The sequence below is a fragment of the Mustela putorius genome, unplaced genomic scaffold, assembly GCF_011764305.1.
Source record: "Mustela putorius furo isolate JIRA1106 unplaced genomic scaffold, ASM1176430v1.1 tig00000508_pilon_pilon_pilon, whole genome shotgun sequence".
NCBI classification, from domain to species: domain Eukaryota; kingdom Metazoa; phylum Chordata; class Mammalia; order Carnivora; family Mustelidae; genus Mustela; species Mustela putorius.
The window spans coordinates 19,368,338-19,391,194 of NW_025421402.1; positions in this window are offsets into that span (position 1 = coordinate 19,368,338).

Below are 22,857 nucleotides of genomic sequence, written 5' to 3' on the forward strand. Positions count from 1 at the left end.
ACTTACATCAAGCCATTCAAGTTATCTCTTATTTTCTTCCGTGATTGAAGGCTTAATGGGCTAGACTGGACTAAAGGTTCCAGTTGACATCCTTTGCCACCCTGAGGCCTCCAAGACCTTTCTCTTTTGCTTCCAAGTTTCCCGCCTTCCGCCAACCGGACCAGCGTTGCACAGGAAATTATTCCTTCATTTCCATCAGCCCACATCCTTTCTCCTTTATCTCTCACATTTCCAAAATAAGGTGTGCCTCTTCCAGGAAGTTTGCCTGGATTAATTCTACCCACCCAGTTAGCATCTTCGGGGGCTGCTATCCCACATATATAATTTAAGAATTTTAAGTACGGAGCTTTCAGTCCTTTCTGAACTTCGGTTTTGGTATTTCCTGAGTGGAGCTTGTATTTTCACCTTTGCTGTTGCTTATGCAGTTTTGAGACCCGTACACCAGGTGGTGGTAGTTTCCTCATGCTCTGATTATACATTCTGAATAATTTGCAGAGGAGGAACATGGAAGGGGAGAACTAGTTTTTGATCAAATACCTACTGTGCGCCAGGCCCTGCATCACAGCTGCTTTAATCACAAGAAATATTCTGTGTGAGGGAGATATTGTTGTTTTCGCTTTCTGGTTAAGGAAACTGAATTTTGGGAAAGATAGAGTAACTTCCCCAAACTCACACCATCCTTCGTGGTGAGACTGGGATTGGCACCTGGGTCTGAGCTCTCCAGGGTTGTTTAAGATGAAACTTACCGATTTTCTCTATTCAGTTATGAACACAGTAATGACATCAACCACCATTTCAAAGTAACTGTTCTCACAACACCTCTGGGATAATTTGGTATCTTCCTCACTAATTTTTATATTGTAATAGTCCAGAATATTTGTAGATGGGCAAAAAAACTGGCTTGGAGAATTTTTCTTAGCACCGACCGCATTTCACCCCCCTCTGCACGGTTGCCAACTTCGGTGTTTGGATGATTCCCCAGGATCTTTAGAAAGGCGTGTAAAGTGCTACAGAGACTTGGTGAGGTTGGGAGAGGAATCCGTTTAGGATCTGGACTCCGGAATCAAGGTTCTGTGATTCTAGGAGTCAGAGATAGTGAGAGGCTTGGGACTAGGATGTGAATGGGTGGGGATGCCAAGTCTTATGGGCAAACTTAGGGTCTCAGGATTGGCATTCAAGGCAGAGGAAAGAAATCGTTTAGTCTCCAAGGTCAAAGAGGAGATTCTAAGAGGATGGGCAGAGTGAAGGGTAACACAGACATGCTGTTACTCTAATTTGGAGGAGAGGCTTTGACTTTCACCTTGGGGTTCAGGAGGTTGTGAAAGGTCATTGTAGCTTTCAGAACAGAGTGGGTCTGTTCCAACTGCCAATGTGCTCAGACCTTTTGCGTCTGAGAAAGGAGGGCTTGGTCCAGGACACGGAGAAAAGCAGAAACAAGGCTGTATGCTTTTTTCCTTCACCAGTTGGTTGCTCCTTTCCCTTCTGATATAGATCAGATAAAAAGTTCCAAGCGCAGAGAAAAACAGAAAAGCAAAGAATAAAAAACAAAAAAACCTCCAAAAAACTAAAAAAAGCAAAATCCTTTTAAGCATCTAATATCCAAAAGTACACTTTCTCCACAACCAGTTTCTCTGAAATTTCCAAGTTATTTTTGCGGTTTTGCCCTATTCCCTTTACTCTGAGGGAGGACATCCCTGTCCAATGACTTGAGAGCTGAGACTCTTGGGTTCTAGACCCAGCTCGCCAGGTAATGAGAAATATTTCTTTGAAGTATGTCTCCTCTCCTCTTTGGGTTTCAATTCTGCCATGTGTGCAATATGGGGGTTAGAATTAAAGCCATTTCATTCCTGTTCACTGGTCTGGCCATTTATTTGGCTGTGCTGTGGCCTCCAATCAACAAATATGGTGCATAAATAATGAATCTTGAAACACTGAAAAAAATAAAGTGAAATAAAATAAAGATGTTAGAAACAAAACAAACAAAAAACCAAATATGGAAACATATCACCATTGGGCACTGCCCTTCTTGGGTTGGTTCACTTACTAATAATTATGTATAATTATTCAATAGTGAAGATAATTCCATAATCACAAAAACTCAGCTTCATTAATCAAAATAATCCAGCTTCTTTTAGTGGAACTTGCTTCACAGGTAAAGGTAATTTCCTGGATATCCTGATGAGGTCATCTTGCCCGCCCGATGTTTCCATGAACTGTGTCATTTCTCTGCTGAATACCTTATGTCTTTGGTCCTTTCTGGGCTAGGGGGATGATGCATGTTTGTGTGTGTGTGTGTGTGTGTAAACACACATGCTTGTGGGGTGCCTGGATGACTCAGTGGGTTGAAGCCTCTGCCTTTGGCTCAGGTCATGATCTCAGGGTCCTGGGATTGAGCCCCGCATCGGGCTCTCTGCTCAGTGGGGAGTCTGTTTCCTCCTCTCTCTGTCTACTTGTGATCTCGGTCTGTCAAATAAATAAATAAAATCTTTTAAAAAAACCCACATGTATGTGTATGCATATGTGTATACAGGCACACATGTATAACTTGTGCGTATGCATGTAGGTGTGTATGCATTCATTCATCTTTTTTTTAAAATTTTATTTATTTGTTTGACAGAGATTACAAGTAGGCAGAGAGAGATGCAGAGAGAGAGAGGGAGGAAGCAGGGTTCCGGCTGAGCAGAGAGCCCGATGTGAGGCTCGATCCCAGCACCCTGGGACATGACCTGAGCTGAAGACAGAGGCTTTAACCCACTGAGCCACTCAGGTGCCCCTCATTCATTCATTTTTCACACTTGTATTCTCGTTCTCACAGCAGGAATACCTCTAATTCTCATTTCTTCCTCGTCATTTGACTGCAAGTTCCAATTCGCTGGCTTAAAAAGATTTTATTTATTTATTTGAGAGAGAGAGAAAGCCTGAATGGGGGGAGGGACAGATGGAGGAGTAGCCTCCCCAGTGAGCAGGGAGCTGGACATGGGACTTGATCCCAAGACCCTGGGATAAAAACCCCAGCAAAAGGCAGACGCTTAACCGACTGAGCTACCCAGGGGCCCTTGTGATTTGTTGGCTTCTCAACGGGGATTCCAGAGCACCTGCTTCCCGGGACCATGGTGCTCACCATTACGGGCATCTGTGCCCTGACATGGAGGGAACGAGGTGAATCGGTTGAGGGGCTCTGAGCACAGTCGGGGGATGAGTGTGCAGACAGCAGGTGGTAGCACCATCAGTAACTAACTGCCTTGGGGGTACATGCAGTGGGTCCATGCCCGCAGCTAGGGTGAGGGGCAGTGCAATCCCTTGGGTTGTGTGGAGCAAGAGGGACATCAGTGGCTTCAGGTGGTGACATTGCCTCCGGCTTCAGAGGATGCCAGGTGCTACTGACTGGGGGGATAATGCGGAGAAAGGTGCAGGAGTCTCCAGGGAAGTGTGACTGAAGCCTCGGGCATAGAGGCCAGATACGTCTGTCATGAGCAGACAGGACAAAAATAGGTCTCTGTCATGAACCTTTCCATCAGAAGGAGTTCCTAGCCCATCCTTAGGAAGGCATCAGGAGCAGCCTTATTACTGGTGTAACGCAGTATCAGTCAGAGAAGAAATAGTGACCGCACCAGAAGCAGCTGGATTTTCAGGTCCCTTTGCCAGTCCCTGGCATAACATTAAGAAGGGCTCCCAGGTAGGGGCCGGGGTGGCTCAGTGGACTGGGCTCCGGGCTCTTGATTTGGCTTGGGTTGGGATTTCAGGGGGTGATCTCGTGGTGGTGAGAGGGAGCCCCCGCCTCAGCTCAGTGCTGGGCCTGGAGCCTGCTTGAGGTGCTCTCCCTCCCTCGGCCTCTGCCCCTCCACCCCGCGCCCTGCCATGAAACCCCAGAGACCAGTGTGGCATCAGGCTGAGCTACGATCTCCTGCTTGACTTGACCCTCCAGGAAGGCTGCCAGTCCCACTGGCCGCAGTCCTGCCCGGTTCTGGGCTCTCCACAGATGCTGCCGGAGGGAGCACCCTTCAGTAAGACCGGGAAGGGGTGCGGGAGAGTTCGGCTCGGCTGTAGACGCCACTCAGAGACAAGAGGCAGGGAACCCTTTAGGGGCACTGGCAATGCCAGGAGTTGGGGGTCAGGCAGCGACTGCAAAGAGTTCTCAGGTCTCTGGTTCCTGGGGTCCCAGTGCTTGGGAGCCACGCCGTCAATGGAGCTCCTAGGTATGTGCTTCATGCTGCAAGATGTCTTTGGGAGGGGCCCAAGTGGGCAGCGAAGTCAGAAGCCCAGCACCTGCTGTTGCTTCCCTGGTGTGGACACATCACGGTGAGCAGGCTCCCAGCCTCCCATAGAGGGTTCTTGTAGGGTTTCACAAGATAGTAGATCTGTGTCCAGGGCTGTAGATGTGGAAATTTTGCTGTTTTATTGACAGTATTTGCTCAGAAGGGTTCATTATTGGTGCCTACCTATCATTCTTATTTGTCAGTGCTGTATCTTTGTTAGGTATGTATGTGCCGGTCCTGTGAACAGTCTAGGAACTGATGTGTTCTGGCTTGACATGCTACTGGGAACAGCATGCCACTAGCCTTGCGGTACTGGGACAAGAGAGGTTGTGATTATTTTTCCTACATAAAAATATCTTCTTGTTTATAAGAACAATACACGTGATTCACAGAAAAATTTGGAAACTTCAGAAGAGACAAAAAAAATTCTATGATGAGGTTATCTTGCTACCAACTTCTATTTTATAACAAGATGCTTGTTCTGTTTCATGACTCGCTTTCTTATCTTGTTTCACTTAATACTGTTTGGGGGGCGCTTCCTGCTGACAGTATTTGCTTTCTACAGACATGTTATCATGTCATACACAGTTATGTTCATTCCCTTTTTAATTTTTTTCCCCTTTTTAATTCTTATACATAATGCTGCAGTAAGCATATTTATGGGTCAATCTTTGTATTTTCTTGGGATAAATATTTCCTTAGGATGAATTTGTAAAATAGTATTATGGCTCAAAGGTTTACTTTTTCCTTCCTTCCTTCCTTCCTTTTTTTTTTCCTATCAATTTTTGTTTTCTGTTTTCTGGTGCCAAAGGCACTTAGAAGCAGCACACTTTTCTAATTTCTTCCAACACTTGATATGATAATGAGAAACATCTTTGCCTAGAAATAGGCAGAAAATGGCAAAGGGAGTCTCATTTTTAATCTGAATATCTTTTGGTACCAGTGAGGTTCTATATTTTCACATGTATATTGATTGTTGGTATTTCTTCTCTGGGCAATTTTGAATTAATGGCCTTTGCACTTTTTTTTTTTTTTTTAAACTGGGGTGTTCTTTTCTTTCCATGATTACTTGTAAGACTCTTGTATGCTTAAGGATTAACTCTTTGTTTGCAAATACTGTTTCCAGCAGTATTTCTCACTTTTGTTTATGGCAGTTTTCGTGGTTTCAGAAAATGTGTTTTTTAAAAATTTTATGTTTTGACTTTAATTTTTATTTATTTTTAGAAACATTTAATTTATTTATTTATTTTAGAGAGTGGGGGAAAGAGCAGAGGGGGAGGAACAGCGGTGAGGAGGAGGGGGGAAGGGGAGAGAATCTTAAGCAGTTTCCAGACTAAGTTCCAGACATCGCACCAAGATGTGTCTGTTAAGAGAGCACTCCTCTGAGAATTTATCTCACGACCCATCATGACTTGAGGTGGAACCAAGAGTCAGATGCTTAACCAACTGAGTCACGCAGGAGCCCCATATTTTATTTATTTATTTATTTTCTTAAAGATTTTTTAATTTCTTTATGTAACAGAGAGAGAGATCACAAGTAGTCAGAGAGGCAGGCAGAGAGAGAGGAAGGGAAGCAGGCTCCCGGCTGAACAGAGAGCCCGATGTGGGGCTCGATCCCAGGACCCTAAGATCATGACCTGAGCGGAAGGCAGAGGCTTTAACCCATGGAGCCACCCAGGCACCCAGGAACCCTATATTTAAAAATAAAATTTATTTTTTTTTTTTAGGGGGGGAGGGAGAGAGGAGAGGAGAAGGGCAGAGGGAGAAGGAGAGAGAGAATACTGAGCAGGTTCCACGCCCAGAATGGAGCCCAAGCCAGGAGCTCGAACTCAAAACCTTGAGATCATGACATGAATCAACAGTCAGACACTTCACTGACTGAGCCACCCAGACACCCCTAGAAAATGTGGATTTTTCTATAATCAAGCATTTAATTGTTTTTCTTTTGTGGTTTCTGCCTTACAAATTTCTTCCAAAGGTGACATTATATAAATGTTTATCTATATGTTCTTTGGATATTTTTATGGATTCAGTAATTATTTACCTTGCAATATAGTGGACTCACCTGAAATTTATTTCGGCGTGTAGAACAAGGAATCTTTTATTTTCTATTTTTCAAATAATTATAAGATTTTTTTCATCACTTATTTTCCTCCCTGACTTGAAATGTCACCTTTAAGGGATTCTATTTTTAAATAAGAAAAATACCTTCCTTGCAGACATGCGTTACTGACGTGTTCAGTCTAGGAAAAAAGACTTCTTAGTTGTCAAGATGTAGGGAGATGGTGAGAAGAGCTCTGGGAAAGGAGGCAGAGGTTGGCAGTAGGAACAGCAATAGGAATGTAGGACCAAGGGGTTGCCAGCAAGTGAAGATTAAAATTTTATTTCCCTGGTTTTGTTAAGTTCATCGCACCAAGATGTGTCTGTTAAGAGAGCACTCCTTTCTTTCTTCCAGCCACTTAACATTTGTGAAGTGACTATTTCTGGACCAGATTCCAAAGGGGGCTCAAACAGAAATATGGACTCTCTGTCCTTGATTTGCTCATCTTCTGGTCCAGGACCATATTAGCCGGGAATGTTTTTAGCTCCAGTAAATAAAATACTCAATTAAAAATGGCTTGAACTAGAAGTGGGTTGCTCTGCACCTTACCAAGGCTAGTTTAGTAACTTAGTGATGTCAAAGCTCTGGGTTATCATCTCTTTGATGTTCTTGGTCTTCTTCCTCACCGTCACAAAAAAGCTGCAGCTGCTCTAAGCATTTTGCCTTCCCCCGTCCATGTTCAATAGCGGGGTACATGGGCAGTGTGGGGCAAGAGAGCTTCCCCTCATGGTGCCTGTTCCCTCTTACCAGGAAGGAAAACCTTTCCAGAAACCTCTAACAGACTTCTTCTTTCATCTAGTGGGTCAGAAGCCAGAGGCTGGGTCTATTCCTATAACTAATGGTTGGACCAGAACCTGGGTCCATTTCTGGGGACCGGGGCATCTCTGGCCAGTATTAAACAAAATTCTGGTTCTATGAATAAGGAGAGAGGAACAATAACTTTTGAGGAGGTGAGTTGCAGTGTCTGGCAAGAAGGATATTCATTTATACAAACACATACATATGCAAATACATATTACAATTTATGCTTATATATGCATATAACATACACTAAAGTAAAATGAGTGCTAGCAGAAGTCTTCCAACATGTGTCCTGCTTTTTATGACTTTGGTATATCTAACCCTCTCTGCATCTCAGTTTAATCTTCTGTGAAGTGCCCTGCCCACATCCAGGGCTGCGTGACAATCATCTCAGACGAGTGCTTTGCAAACCATAAGTCATCAAGTACCTATTAGCTTCGCAATGCAAGCGTTGTCCCTGTTTGGGATGACCTGTTTGATTCTGCTGATCTGGAGCTGGGCAAGGTCAGTTTGGGCCTGGAGATAGGGTGAGGGGTGGAGCCTCAACATGACTGGGATCCCGCACAAAGCTGGCACACTGGGAGGCACCTGGAAGCTCATGATTACATTTCTGTGCACAAATCCTGAGCCAGACGAGAAACGGAGAAAGTGAAGACTTTCCTCCCTTACTTGGTCTGCCCTTGGGGACAGTGCTTTTCAATGCTAGGATTTCTTGTTGATGTAGGGAGGCAGATACCTAGGAAGCATCCCACAGAGGGAATCCATGGTGGATGCCACAACAAGGAATTCACAACCCTTTCTTTGATGCTTTCTCTCCTGGGAGTGTGCTGGTGAGTAGAAGGCTTCCAGAGAAGAACTGTCACTCAGCCTCTGAAAACAACTGGGACAGGAGGAAAAATTGAGTTAGCTGGAATGAGAGGTTGGTCAGGGGAGGATTTGAAGGGGGACCTTGGTGATTAAGTTCAACCGTTTCCTTTTTGCGGGTGTGGGAGAGAAATATTTCTGAATTTGCCCTGACCTTTTAAACTTTAGCCTGCTTGCTAATCTGGTTGAAGCCCAAGTTCCTCTTCTAACCACAAAAGTCCTTTGCTTTCTCCCTGGAAATGTGGAGCCTTGCCATTACCCACATCTGCCAGAACCTCCCCTCTGCAAACCTTGCTTGAAACTTGGTCCACGTTTAACCAACCCACTTCCATTTATTGAGGCAGGTTGCTGAACGGGCGGCTCTGGGTGCAGTTAATAATCTTGTCATTTCTTACCTTGTGGTCTTTTATATCTACCTCACCCATCCAGTTAAATTAAATTACCATCAGTTTCTTCCCTGCCAGGGTGAAGATTAATGGGTCTTCAGCTGTCCCCTTAGAACACATGCAATCATCACGTCCTGAAGAGAAATGCAGTGGCTCATAAATTATGGGCTGTCATCAGAGAAGATGGTGGGTAACTACAGAGTCTTTGCTTCATGGGGCTTTGAGCTGAGCATGTACAGGGTCAAGGATGGGCACCGTGTCGCAACCTCTGTCAATGTTCATGTTTCTGAGAGGTGCACAGGAGGTTGGGATATTGAGTATGGGAAGTGCCGTATGCCAATGACCAATGCCAATGACCGTGGGGTGGTTTCTGCTGTTGAGGACCTGCAAGTGTTGGCGCGTGGGTCTTTTCCCAGAACAGATGGCCTTCTAGTGGTTTCTAGGGGGTAGGCATTCATTGCTACCAGGGTCACCCCCAATGCCTGTTTCAGCTGTCCCAAGGACTCGTCTTCTGATTCTTCAGAAGGCTTGTGCCCTCTGCCCATTGAAGGCGGCTTTCTAGGGCATATCAGTTGGCTGTATCCTGAGTCCTCCCTTAACACCTATGGGGCTCTTGGGAGCTTCTCTCCCCACCCCCCCCCCCAAAAAAAAACTCACTGTCCCACACACTTGAACTGGACTTGCAAAATGTGTGGTGGTATCAATGTCAATGTCGCCCCAAAACTTAAGCACCCCACGCTCTCCTGCTGGCCAGTCATTGCAAAAGCTTGTAAAGTCATCAGTGGAAATAAACCCAATTTTATTTTAACAGAATGGATTCACATTGCTGTTGTTCATTCTTCTATTGATGGATTGAGTTCTAAAAAGACATAAAACGTTTTAAAATAGAACTCTTACTGATACCAAATGTCTTTTCTAAGGTTCCTTAGAAGTAAAACCAAGAGTACAGTTGGTAAAGCAATTCTCTTGATCCAGTCTGTGCCGTTGGATGCTTTTCCCTGTTTCCTCTCTTGATTGCCGGATCTCAGGGGAACACTGACCTTGCTAATGACGTTCACTATGTTCTGGGAACTGTTTCTCTGCTGGTTGGGTCCCTCTGAAGGGGAAACTGGTCTCTGCCGGAAAGCAGGCCTCACAAACCCAAAGGATCATAGCTATTGTTTCATCCTTAGCTGGTCAATGAATAAATAACGTTAATCAGAGTGCACATGTATTCTGAAGAGTTGTGACCTTGAGTGAGTCATTTAATTTTTTTTTTTTACACCTGTTTCTTTGCATGTAAAATGAAGATACAGATAACCCACCACATGGCTTCACGGTTTTGAAAACCCACCTAGTCACAGCATTTACTACTAATCTCAATGGGATCTTCACAAGTTGTCTTCAGTTCAGGGGGTGTGTGGGATTTGTAGAGCATATTACATTTACTAGGTGCTTCATATGCGTTGTCTATTTCATTATTAGCTCCTAAATGGTGTATTTGTTGTAGGCATAATCATTTTACCCCCTTTCCAGATAATAATAACTGACATTTATTGTTTTCTTTATGCCAAGCATTATTGTAAGCCATCTACACGCTTCCATGCATTCAGTCTTCACAGCAAACTTATGAGGTGTAGACACAATTAGTATTCCATTTCACAGATCATGACATCAAGGTGCAGAGAAGTTAAGGATCTTGTCCCGGATTCTATAGTAAGCAGAAGAGCAGGGAATCCAATGGTAGTGGTTTGGCTCCAGAATTCTCACTTGTCAGATGCTAAATTATACAATTAGGGGAACGCAGTCAGTGAACTCAGGACCGATCTGGCATCCCAAGGCTTTTCCTTATGCAGGTTACCTCTTCATTCCCACATACTCACGACATTTACAACTAGTTTTAGAAATCATTATGGAAACTATAGGTACTATGGTCCATAAATACTTATCTCCGTATATTTAGACCATGTCCTTCAAATATGTTTGTACCAAGAATCCAACAGACGCTTCCCATTCAGATTAGAACAAGAAAAAAAGTGATAAAGGACTTCAGACTGGAGACCTTGCCTTCTGGACAGACACCGTTTATGCTGAAATGTGCACTGTTTTCAGCAAGAAGTATGATCCCAGTTTTTAAAGGTCAAATAAATCACCTTTAAAGTCGTGAAAAGGTAAACAGACTGATGCCTGGGCAGCTTTCCTGAGTTTATGAGGTCTTCTGGCAACAAGGATATACAAAAAGCCCCATCAATCACCCTCTCCCCACACCCTCCTCCCCACCTCCCAGTGCATTTATTCCTGGAGGGATCACTCTACCATACAGGGTAATTTCCCCTGAAACTATTATTAGGAATATTAAATCAAAGGAAAATGGACCCCCCCTCCCTGCCCCGCCGCCCTCAGAGTCAACACACTGCTGCAGAATAAGCATTTCCCCTCTAGGCAAATTTTAGAATGTAGTTGAGATTCAAGGAGGCTGAGGAAGGAGAATGGGGGTGTCAAGGTGGGGAGAATGGCCAAGGCAATAGGGAGATATCTGGGGCGAGCTGGGATGATAGGACATCAACAGAGTCATCTCCATGGAAGAAATCGAACTGCGTGGGCCACGTAGTGTATGTTTGCCTGTCAGTCGGTTTCTACTTGGCCGGTGTCATCTTAGAGGGCCTCCGAGAGGGCCCTACACACCTGCTGCCAGCGCATTCTTAAGTTCTACCCATTTATACATAAAGCTCACTGTAAATCTGCGAGTCGTCCTGCAAATGACTATTCCGTACAGAAAATAAATGTCTTTTAAAGACCTTTACATCACAGCACTTCAGTTCTGTGCTGTGATTTCACAGGCCTGTAATGAGAGCCTGCCCGGTGTAACAAAAACCCTTTCAAGAAGTGATTACAATCGCGCCTTGTGCACGGCTGCAAGGATGGATGGAGCCCGGGCCGTCCAGCTACAGGGACGTTCAGCCCGAGAGCCCTTCGGGCATTTATTCTCTTCTCCGGGTTTTTCTTCTGGGTGCGGTAACTGTCCCAGGTGGGTCCTTTCTTCTGGAGAAGTCACCCCTGGCTTAGACGCCCCGTGGTGTTTCCTGCTATTGTAGACCTCCTAGGCAGATGTGGGGAGGAGGCAGACCAGGGGTTTAGAGTTTCATTCCTAAGAACCTGGCTCCAGAATTTTCTTTGTTTGTTTCTTTATTTATTTTTGGGGTGGACCAAGGAAGAAGGTCAGGAGGAGGGAAGATGAAAACTTGATTTCTTCTAATTCTCGCTCCTTTAAAGATCAAATGGTCTTCTATCAAATCCATCTCATTTGCATTTGAGTTTTGATCCTCTTCCCCCCCTCTTCCTCCCCCTTTTTTTTTGGCCTGGGATTTGTCCAAGTCAACCTGGAGAGACCACCAAGTGTTCTCATCAACCAGAGACCTAATTGTGGTCATTTATTATAGTCACTTATCTGATAGTAGCTTCGTTATCTATGATAGTTTTACAGGGACAAAATCCACCATCCAGTGGACTGTATAAACATGTTACCTCGTGACAGGGTGTCTGTTACTTACTGTCAACACTAACGGCCACATATCTGCAGCTTATATGAAGTAACGATGAGTTTAATAAGCTCCAGTGAAAGCTGCAATGTAAACATCGCATCAGGAGTGTTTGCCTTGTCAGAAGGTGATGGAGAAGCACAAACAGAACTGGACTGGAGCCTGATGAGACGGCCGTCGGGCGGCGGAGGTAAGCCGGTGGCTGCTTCGCTGCAGACGGCATTATCCTTACAGATGATACATTTAAAAAATTTATTATTATTATTTATTTTAGAGAGAGGGATCAGGGGGCAGAGGGAGGGGAAGAGAGAGAATCTGAAGCAGGCTCCTCCCGACGTGGGGCTCGTTCTCACAACCCTGAGATCATGACCTGGGCGGAAATCAAGAGCCCGGTGTGTAAGCGGTCCAGCCACCCAGGCGCCCCACAGACAATGCCTTTGGATGTGGAGTACATTAGAAGGGATGCCGTCCGGAAAATCCAACTCAAGCTCACCCCAAATCCTCACCCCAAGTCCTCACCTCTGACTTGAGGGCTTGCGGGGATTTTACCAACCATTTGGGGCACTGATTTCTTAGGGTTACCAGCTTCAGAAAATAGTGAACCACTTGTTTTTGAAAGGCACCATGTTCGGCACTGAAGAGCTAGCATTAATGGATATATCCTTTTGGTTAGAAAAATTTCATGTGTGATGGGAAGTAGGTTTCAGTTTGGCCCTCTTGGAAATAAACTATGACCCAAGCTATTAACAGATGGCAGAGTCTGTCGGTTGCACGGACTGGAGGATTCTGAGTTATTCTTATATATTCCCATTCTGTAGCTGTGCCCCCACACAAATCCGTGGCTCTTTGCATCCCCTTACAACCTGGGTTTGGGGGGAGTTGGGAGGTTCCCTTGCTCAAGTGGGAGAAAATTTCCTCGAGCCCATGGGGAAGGGGCCCCGTGGTCGGAAAGGAAGCCCAGAAAGAAAGACCAGCCTCCCTGTCTTCCTTAAAGTCTTCCATGATTCCTGTCCATAGGGATTCACTTCATTCTTCTGGGATTAAGATATATTTTTTTTTCTCTTTGACTTTAAAATGTAAACAGCTCTGTAAAGTGAGCATATTAACCCCTAACTGACAAGAGTGGCTAGTTTAAAAAGAGTTGTTAGAACACCTGGAATGAACTCTCAGGTTGACATCTCCTGGTTGGGCAAGACTTGAGAAAGTTCCTTTCCTTCCTTAGGGCTGGCTCAGTTTCTTCATCTGTAGAATGAGGGTGCTGCTGCTTTTTATTCCCCCAAATATTCTGGGGAGTAGAAACTAGAACAAATAGTGTGCTGCTCTTATTAGCACAATGCATCATTATTAGCTCAATTATCCAACTATTCTGACAGAATGAGACACCAATTAAGGGGGATTTGATGGGATGGGAGGAGTTCAGTGGAGAAAATTGGTCTGCAGCAGAGTTTCTCAAAGGATATTATTCTATAGACCCTTTATTCCTCGTTAGATGTTATTAAAAAGGGGGACTGTGGTCAAATGCATTTAGGCAAGTGAGGTTGATAAGTTCTATAATACCAGAGTCTTCAATAATGTATCTTATAAATATCTAAGAGGGGAATTTAGTTGGTAGACTTACTTAATTGTGATCTTTCTCTACTTAATAGTTTCTTAAAGATAAGTATTACTTACAGTTGCCAGTTGGAAATTCCAGCCTAGAACATTAAGTTTTGTTTGGAAAGTGGAGAGCTGGGTGGTCCTCTATATCTGTGGGTCATGAGGAAGATCTCCATCTAAACTGGTAAGGTGCGGAAAGCAGTAGGGGTGATACCTGCTGGATGCCAAAAGTGAGGAGATGAGACGTGGCTAGGAAGTGAGAGAGAATTGAAAGCAGACACTATCATCTTTAGAGTTATAATCAAGACAGCTTAGGGAGTTGGTTTGAATCTTTGGAAACTGATCAACAACCCATAGAAGCCACCCGCAGGGCTGTGCACCTGCCATGGGGAAGAAAGCCATTTGGGAAATATTGGGTTAGAGAAGTTTTTTTATTTTTATTTTTTTTTTTTTTTTATTTTTTTTTTTTATAATTTTTTATTTTTATAAACATATATTTTTATCCCCAGGGGTACAGGTCTGTGAATCACCAGGTTTACACACTTCACAGCACTCACCAAATCACATACCCTCCCCAATGTCCATAATCCCACCCCCTTCTCCCAAACCCCCTCCCCCCGGCAACCCTCAGTTTGTTTTGTGAGATTAAGAGTCACTTATGGTTTGTCTCCCTCCCAATCCCATCTTGTTTCATTTATTCTTCTTCTACCCACTTAAGCCTCCATGTTGCATCACCACTTCCTCATATCAGGGAGATCATATGATAGTTGTCTTTCTCTGCTTGACTTATTTCGCTAAGCATGATACGCTCTAGTTCCATCCATGTTGTTGCAAATGGCAAGATTTCATTTCTTTTGATGGCTGCATAGTATTCCATTGTGTATATATACCACATCTTCTTGATCCATTCATCTGTTGATGGACATCTAGGTTCTTTCCATAGTTTGGCTATTGTGGACATTGCTGCTATAAACATTCGGGTGCATGTGTCCCTTTGGATCACTACATTTGTATCTTTAGGGTAAATACCCAGTAGTGCAATTGCTGGGTCATAGGGCAGTTCTATTTTCAACATTTTGAGGAACCTCCATGCTGTTTTCCAGAGTGGCTGCACCAGCTTGCATTCCCACCAACAGTGTAGGAGGGTTCCCCTTTCTCCGCATCCTCGCCAGCATCTGTCATTTCCTGACTTGTTGATTTTAGCCATTCTGACTGGTGTGAGGTGATATCTCATTGTGGTTTTGATTTGTATTTCCCTGATGCCGAGTGATATGGAGCACTTTTTCATGTGTCTGTTGGCCATCTGGATGTCTTCTTTGCAGAAATGTCTGTTCATGTCTTCTGCCCATTTCTTGATTGGATTATTTGTTCTTTGGGTGTTGAGTTTGCTAAGTTCTTTATAGATTCTGGACACTAGTCCTTTATCTGATATGTCGTTTGCAAATATCTTCTCCCATTCTGTCAGTTGTCTTTTGATTTTGTTAACTGTTTCCTTTGCTGTGCAAAAGCTTTTGATCTTGATGAAATCCCAGTAGTTCATTTTTTCCCTTGCTTCCCTTGCCTTTTGCGTTGTTCCTAGGAAGATGTTGCTGCGGCAGAGGTCGAAGAGGTTGCTGCCCGTGTTCTCCTCAAGGATTTTGATGGATTCCTTTCGTACATTGAGGTCCTTCATCCATTTTGAGTCTATTTTTGTGTGTGGTGTAAGGAAATGGTCCAATTTCATTTTTCTGCATGTGGCTGTCCAATTTTCCCAGCACCATTTATTGAAAAGGCTGTCTTTTTTCCATTGGACATTCTTTCCTGCTTTGTCGAAGATTAGTTGACCATAGATTTGAGGGTCTATTTCTGGGCTCTCTATTCTGTTCCATTGATCTATGTGTCTGTTTTTGTGCCAGTACCATGCTGTCTTGATGATGACAGCTTTGTAATAGAGCTTGAAGTCCGGAATTGTGATGCCACCAACGTTGGCTTTCTTTTTCAATATCCCTTTGGCTATTCGAGGTCTTTTCTGGTTCCATATAAATTTTAGAATTATTTGTTCCATTTCTTTGAAAAAGATGGATGGTACTTTGATAGGAATTGCATTAAATGTGTAGATTGCTTTAGGTAGCATAGACATTTTCACAATATTTATTCTTCCAATCCAGGAGCATGGAACATTTTTCCATTTCTTTGTGTCTTCCTCAATTTCTTTCATGAGTACTTTATAGTTTTCTGAGTATAGATTCTGTGTCTCTTTGGTTAGGTTTATTCCTAGGTATCTTATGGTTTTGGGTGCAATTGTAAATGGGATGGACTCCTTAATTTCCCTTTCTTCTGTCTTGCTGTTGGTGTAGAGAAATGCAACTGATTTCTGTGCATTGATTTTATATCCTGACACTTTACTGAATTCCTGTATAAGTTCTAGCAGTTTTGGAGTGCATTCTTTTGGGTTTTCCACATATAGTATCATATCATCTGCGAAGAGTGATAATTTGACTTCTTCTTTGCCGATTTGGATGCCTTTAATTTCCTTTTGTTGTCTGATTGCTGAGGCTAGGACCTCTAGTACGATGTTGAATAGCAGTGGTGATAATGGACATCCCTGCCGTGTTCCTGACCTTAGCGGAAAAGCTTTCAGTTTTTCTCCATTGAGAATGATATTTGCGGTGGGTTTTTCATAGATGGCTTTGATGATATTGAGGTATGTGCCCTCTATCCCTACACTTTGAAGAGTTTTGATCAAGAAGGGATGTTGTACTTTGTCAAATGCTTTTTCAGCATCTATTGAGAGTATCATATGGTTCTTGTTCTTACTTTTATTGATGTGTTGTATCACATTGACTGATTTGCGGATGTTGAACCAACCTTGCAGCCCTGGAATAAATCCCACTTGGTCATGGTGAATAATCTTTTTAATGTACTGTTGAATCCTATTGGCTAGTATTTTGTTGAGTATTTTCGCATCTGTGTTCATCAAGGATATCGGTCTATAGCTCTCTTTTTTGGTGGGATCCTTGTCTGGTTTTGGGATCAAGGTGATGCTGGCCTCATAAAATGAGTTTGGAAGTTTTCCTTCCATTTCTATTTTTTGGAACAGTTTCAGGAGAATAGGAATTAGTTCTTCTTTAAATGTTTGGTAGAATTCCCCCGGGAAGCCGTCTGGCCCTGGGCTTTTGTTTGTTTGGAGATTTTTAATGACTGTTTCAATCTCCTTACTGGTTATGGGTCTGTTCAGGCTTTCTATTTCTTCCTGGTTCAGTTGTGGTAGTTTATATGTTTCTAGGAATGCATCCATTTCTTCCAGATTGTCAAATTTATTGCCGTAGAGTTGCTCATAGTATGTTCTTATAATAGTTTGTATTTCTTTGGTGTTAGTTGTGATCTCTCCTCTTTCATTCATGATTTTATTTATTTGGGTCCTTTCTCTTTTCTTTTTGATAAGTCGGGCCAGGGGTTTATCAATTTTATTAATTCTTTCAAAGAACCAGCTCCTAGTTTCGTTGATTTGTTCTATTGTTTTTTTGGGTTTCTATTTCATTGATTTCTGCTCTGATCTTTATGATTTCTCTTCTCCTGCTGGGCTTAGGGTTTCTTTCTTGTTCTTTCTCCAGCTCCTTTAGGTGTAGGGTTAGGTTGTGTACCTGAGACCTTTCTTGTTTCTTGAGAAAGGCTTGTACCGCTATATATTTTCCTCTCAGGACTGCCTTTGTTGTGTCCCACAGATTTTGAACCGTTGTATTTTCATTATCATTTGTTTCCATGATTTTTTTCAATTCTTCTTTAATTTCCCGGTTGACCCATTCATTCTTTAGAAGGATACTGTTTAGTCTCCATGTATTTGGGTTCTTTCCAAACTTCCTTTTGTGGTTGAGTTCTAGCTTTAGAGCATTGTGGTCTGAAAATATGCAGGGAATGATCCCAATCTTTTGATACCGGTTGAGTCCTGATTTAGGACCGAGGATGTGATCTATTCTGGAGAATGTTCCATGTGCACTAGAGAAGAATGTGTATTCTGTTGCTTTGGGATGAAATATTCTGAATATATCTGTGATGTCCATCTGGTCCAGTGTGTCATTTAAGGCCTTTATATCCTTGCTGATCTTTTGCTTGGATGACCTGTCCATTTCAGTGAGGGGAGTGTTAAAGTCCCCTACTATCATTGTATTATTGTTGATGTGTTTCTTTGATTTTGTTATTAATTGGTTTATATAGTTGGCTGCTCCCACATTGGGGGCATAGATATTTAAAATTGTTAAATATTCTTGTTGGACAGACCTTTTGAGTATGATATAGTGTCCTTCCTCATCTCTTATTATAGTCTTTGGCTTAAAATCTAATTGATCTGATATAAGGATTGCCACTCCTGCTTTCTTCTGATGTCCATTAGCATGGTAAATTCTTTTCCACCCCCTCACTTTAAATCTGGAGGTGTCTTCGGGCTTAAAATGTGTTTCTTGGAGGCAACATATAGATGGGTTTTGTTTTTTTATCCATTCTGATACCCTGTGTCTTTTGACAGGGGCATTTAGCCCATTCACATTCAGGGTAACTATTGAGAGATATGAATTTAGTGCCATTGTATTGCCTGTAAGGTGACTGTTACTGTATATGGTCTCTGTTCCTTTCTGATCTACCACTTGTAGGCTCTCTCTTTGCTTAGAGGACCCCTTTCAAGATTTCCTGTAGAGCTGGTTTGGTATTTGCAAATTCTTTCAGTTGTTGTTTGTCCTGGAAGCTTTTAATCTCTCCTTCTATTTTCAATGATAGCCTAGCTGGATATAGTATTCTTGGCTGCATGTTTTTCTCGTTTAGTGCTCTGAAAATATCATGCCAGCTCTTTCTGGCCTGCCAGGTCTCTGTGGATAAGTCAGCTGCCAATCTAATATTTTTACCATTGTATGTTACAGACTTCTTTTCCCGGGCTGCTTTCAGGATTTTCTCTTTGTCATTGAGACTTGTAAATTTTACTATTAGGTGACGGGGGGTGTGGGCCTATTCTTATTGATTTTGAGGGGCATTCTCTGAACCTCCTGAATTTTGATGCTCGTTCCCTTTGCCATATTGGGGAAATTCTCCCCAATAATTCTCTCCAGTATACCTTCTGCTCCCCTCTCACTTTCTTCTTCTTCTGGAATCCCAATTATTCTAATGTTGTTTCGTCTTATGGTGTCACTTATCTCTCGAATTCTCCCCTCGTGGTCCAGTAGCTGTTTGTCCCTCTTTTGATCAGCTTCTTTATTCTCTGTCATTTGGTCTTCTATATCACTAATTCTTTCTTCTGCCTCATTTATCCTAGCAGCGAGAGCCTCCATTTTTGATTGCACCTCATTAATAGCTTTTTTGATTTCAACTTGGTTAGATTTTAGTTCTTTTATTTCTCCAGAGAGGGCTTTTATATCTCTCGAGAGGGTTTCTCTAATATCTTCCATGCCTTTTTCGAGCCCGGCTAGAACCTTGAGAATTGTCATTCTGAACTCTAGATCTGACATATTACCGATGTCTGTATTGATTAGGTCCCTAGCCTTCGGTACTGCCTCTTGTTCTTTTTTTTTGTGTTGAATTTTTACGTCTTGTCATTTTGTCCAGATAAGAGTAAATGAAGGGGCAAGTAAAATACTAAAAGGGTGGCAACAACCCCAGGAAAATATGCTTTAACCAAATTAGAAGAGATCCAAAATCGTGAGTGGGGAGAAAGGGGATAAAAAGAGGTTCAAAAAGGAAGAGAGAAAAAAGAAAAAAAAAAAAAAAAAAAAAAAAAAAAAAAAAGAAAAGAAAAGAAAAGAATTTTTAAAAAAGAAAACACCTAAGAAAAATGTAAAAAATATATATATATATATTAGATAAACTAGTAAAAAATCGTTAAAAAAGAAAAAGGTAACAGTTAAAAAAAAAAAAAAATTTTACCCGAAGGCGAGAAAAAAAAAAAATGAAAAAGAAAAAATTAAATTAACTGCAAGACTAAAAAAAATCACAGGAAAAAAGCCATGAGTTCCGTGCTTGGCTTTCTCCTCCTCTGGAATTCTGCTGCTCTCCTTGGTATTGAAACCGCACTCCTTGGTAGGTGAACTTGGTCTCGGCTGGATTTCTTGTTGATCTTCTGGGGGAGGGGCCTGTTGTAGTGATTCTCAAGTGTCTTTGCCCCAGGCGGAATTACACCGCCCTTACCCGGGGCCGGGGTGAGTAATCCGCTCGGGTTTGCTTTCAGGAGCTTTTGTTCCCTGAGCGCTTTCCGTAGAGTTCCAGAGGACGGGAATACAAATGGCGGCCTCCTGGTCTCCGGCCCGGAGGAGCCGAGAGCCCAGGGCCCCACTCCTCAGTGCGCCCTCAGAGAACAGCGCCCAGTTACTCCCGTCTGCCTGTCCTCCGGCCGCGCTCCGAGCTCACCGAGCCTGCGACCGGTTTCAAGGTAACACCGAGCTGCGAGATTACTGTCGGCTCTGTCTCTGTAGCCGGCTTTCCCGTTCCAATACCCGCAAGCTCTGCGACACTCAGACACCCCCGATCCTTCTGTGACCCTGCGGGACCTGAGGCCACGCTGACCCCGCGTGGGCTTCGCCCCGGTTTAGCCTCTGGAGCGATGTCCCTCAGCGGAACAGACTTTTAAAAGTCCTGATTTTGTGCGCGGTTGCTCCGCCGCTTGCCGGGAGCCGGCCCCTCCCCCCGGGGTCTATCTTCCCGTCGCTTTGGATTCACTTCTCCGCCGGTCCTACCTTTCAGAAAGTGGCTGATTTTCTGTTTCCAGAATTGCTGTTCTTCTTCTCTTCGATCTGCCGATGGATTTTCAGGTGTTTGCAATCTTTAGATAAGCTATCTAGCTGATCTCCGGCTAGCTGAAGCAGTCTCAGCTTGCTACTTCTCCGCCATCTTGACTCCTCCCGAGAAGTTTTTTTAAATTGCGTTCACTGATGTGCGTTGAAAATTTCCAGGAAGCACACGCAAGCCTTTTTTAAGGCACAGTCAAGTGAGAGGGGAGAATGCAGAGAGAAGGAAGTCGGGAGAGGAGGAGAAGCAGAGGAGGTGAATGACCCAGGTGTGGCGAGGCACCTTCTGGGGTCTTCAGAGGATCTCCACCACCAGGTGCTCACCTGACTTCTCTATGGGCGTGGGAGCTCCAGCCTATTCTCGCTCCAGACCAAGATGGGTGCAGGGTCATTGGATGGGCTAGTCCTGTTCCGCGCCTCTGCTGGACACAGCATCAAGACCCACAGAGCAGGCGTGGAGAGAGGGAAAGAAGAAGCTTCAGCTCTTCTAAACCTCAGCTTTGTTGGTGCCTAGGATCATCTTTGGCCTGTTGTAGCTGCTTACTAAATGTTGGCTGAATTAAATCGAATGTATATGGAATCAGAGAGAAAGACCGAAACTTGGCCCTTTCTCCTCCATGCCTTGGGGTACTTTCATCTTTAGATTTATAAAGGTATATATGGAATATGCCAGATAGCTTTTTTAAATGAGAAAAATGGAGTTAACCAAGAGAGTGCGAAGAATAATATTAATAATAAGCAGTGTATTGCCTTGTTTTATAACAGAGGCGTTCCAGAAAAGTTTGGCTCAACTCGAAGTCCATCGGCCATTGTCCTGTGCTAGGATTTTAGTTCCTCCTTATTTTCATTTCTAACAACTTTCCAATGGGCAGGAATCCCAAACCCTTCCTGCCCTGATACTCCTGTCCCTCTTAACAACTCATACAGCATGTTATGTGAGGGATCCTTTGATAAAGCAACAATTCTTTTCAGATATCAGAATATTGATAGAGGACTTTTTATGGGTCTGTGACCAACCACAGGTGAGGACGGAACTTGAGCTGTGCTGAGAGTTCCTAGTGAGCTGAAGGCCCTGGGTCCCTGTGTCTTAAAGTATGCGGCATGTGCTGGGGATGGTTACGTCTGGGGTACAGGAAGGGGCCTTCAGAAAAAACAAGTATTTTAGCAGTGCTATGGACTGAATTGTGTCCTCCCAAAATTCCTATGTAGAAGCCCTTCCCCCTCAAATGATTATATTTGGAGATAACCAAGGTTAAATAAGGTCATAAGGGTGGGGTCTTGACCCAGTAGGATTAGGGTCCTCCTCTCTCTCTCTCTCCCCGCCCTGTGAGGACACAGTGAGAAGGCAGACATCTGCAGGCCGGGAAGAGAGCCCACATCAGGAACCAAATTGTCTGACACCTTGGTCTTGGACTTCCAGCCTCCCTCTGTTGTCGAAGTCCCCAGTCTGTGGTATTTTGACTTGGCAGCCCAAGCTGACCAACACACGCGGCGAAGCTGCCGTTGGCTTCTGAGGTTTGCCACGAATGTGGCATTATCACTTCCAAAGGACCTTCATCTTATCAGCGCTGGTCTTGAATGACATTGGGCAGAACCGGGTTGTTTTTTGCTGGGTCTTCCCTCAGAGTCTCCCTCCCATCTTTCTTAGTTAAGGAGATACAGCTCCACAGGCATATGTCCTTTTGGGCTGCCGAAGGGGAAGGTTGTCTCTGCATCTGTTTCCCCTCCCCACCTGCTCGGCTTCTCCACTACTTTCCATGAGAGTCGACCACCCTCTATACTAAACACACAGCAGAGCCAGTGCCAGGGACACGCCAATGCTTTGATGTGTGGTAACAAGCCGTGTTTTTGACAAATAGGGGCTGAGGCTCTTCCCCAGCAAATGGCAAACTACCCATACTTCCTAGCAGGAAGCCCGGGCCCATGTGGTGGTTTCAGACTCAGGAAGGACATCTGTGATGAGAGAGCTCAGAAAAGCAGATGGTTGTTGCAATTGCTAGGAAACTGGGTAGATTATTTATTTGGAAAAAAACACAGCATATATTTATATATGTAGAAATCCTCAGTTATCTTTATAAAAAAAATTTGGTGAATTCATGGCAGTGAGCATGTTCTGCCACTCGAGTAAATAATTGAGTCGGACATTTTCTTGTGATTCCTGGTCTCTCCTCAGGTCCTCGTGCTCAGTCAGGGAATAGTCTGAATGACAGTTAAAGAGCTCAACAGATGTCAAAATTCCCATAGATTGGGGCACCTGGGTGGCTCAGTGGGTTGAAGCCTCTGCTTTCCGCTCGGGTCATGATCCTGGGGTCCTGAGATCGAGCCCCGCATCTGGCTCTCTGCTCAGTGGGGAGCCTGCTTCCTCCTCTCTCTCTCTCTCTCTCTGCCTGCCTCTCCACCAACTTGTGCTCTCTTTCTCTGTGTAAAATAAATAAATAGAATCTTAAAAAAATTTTCAAAATTCCCATAGATTAAAGGTGGTTTTTTTTTTTTTTTTTTTTTTTTTAATGGGGATGGGCACAAGAAAATCAGAGATGGCACTAAGGACCTTCTGTTTCCTCATAAATGTCAGGTCAGGGTCCAAATGACTTA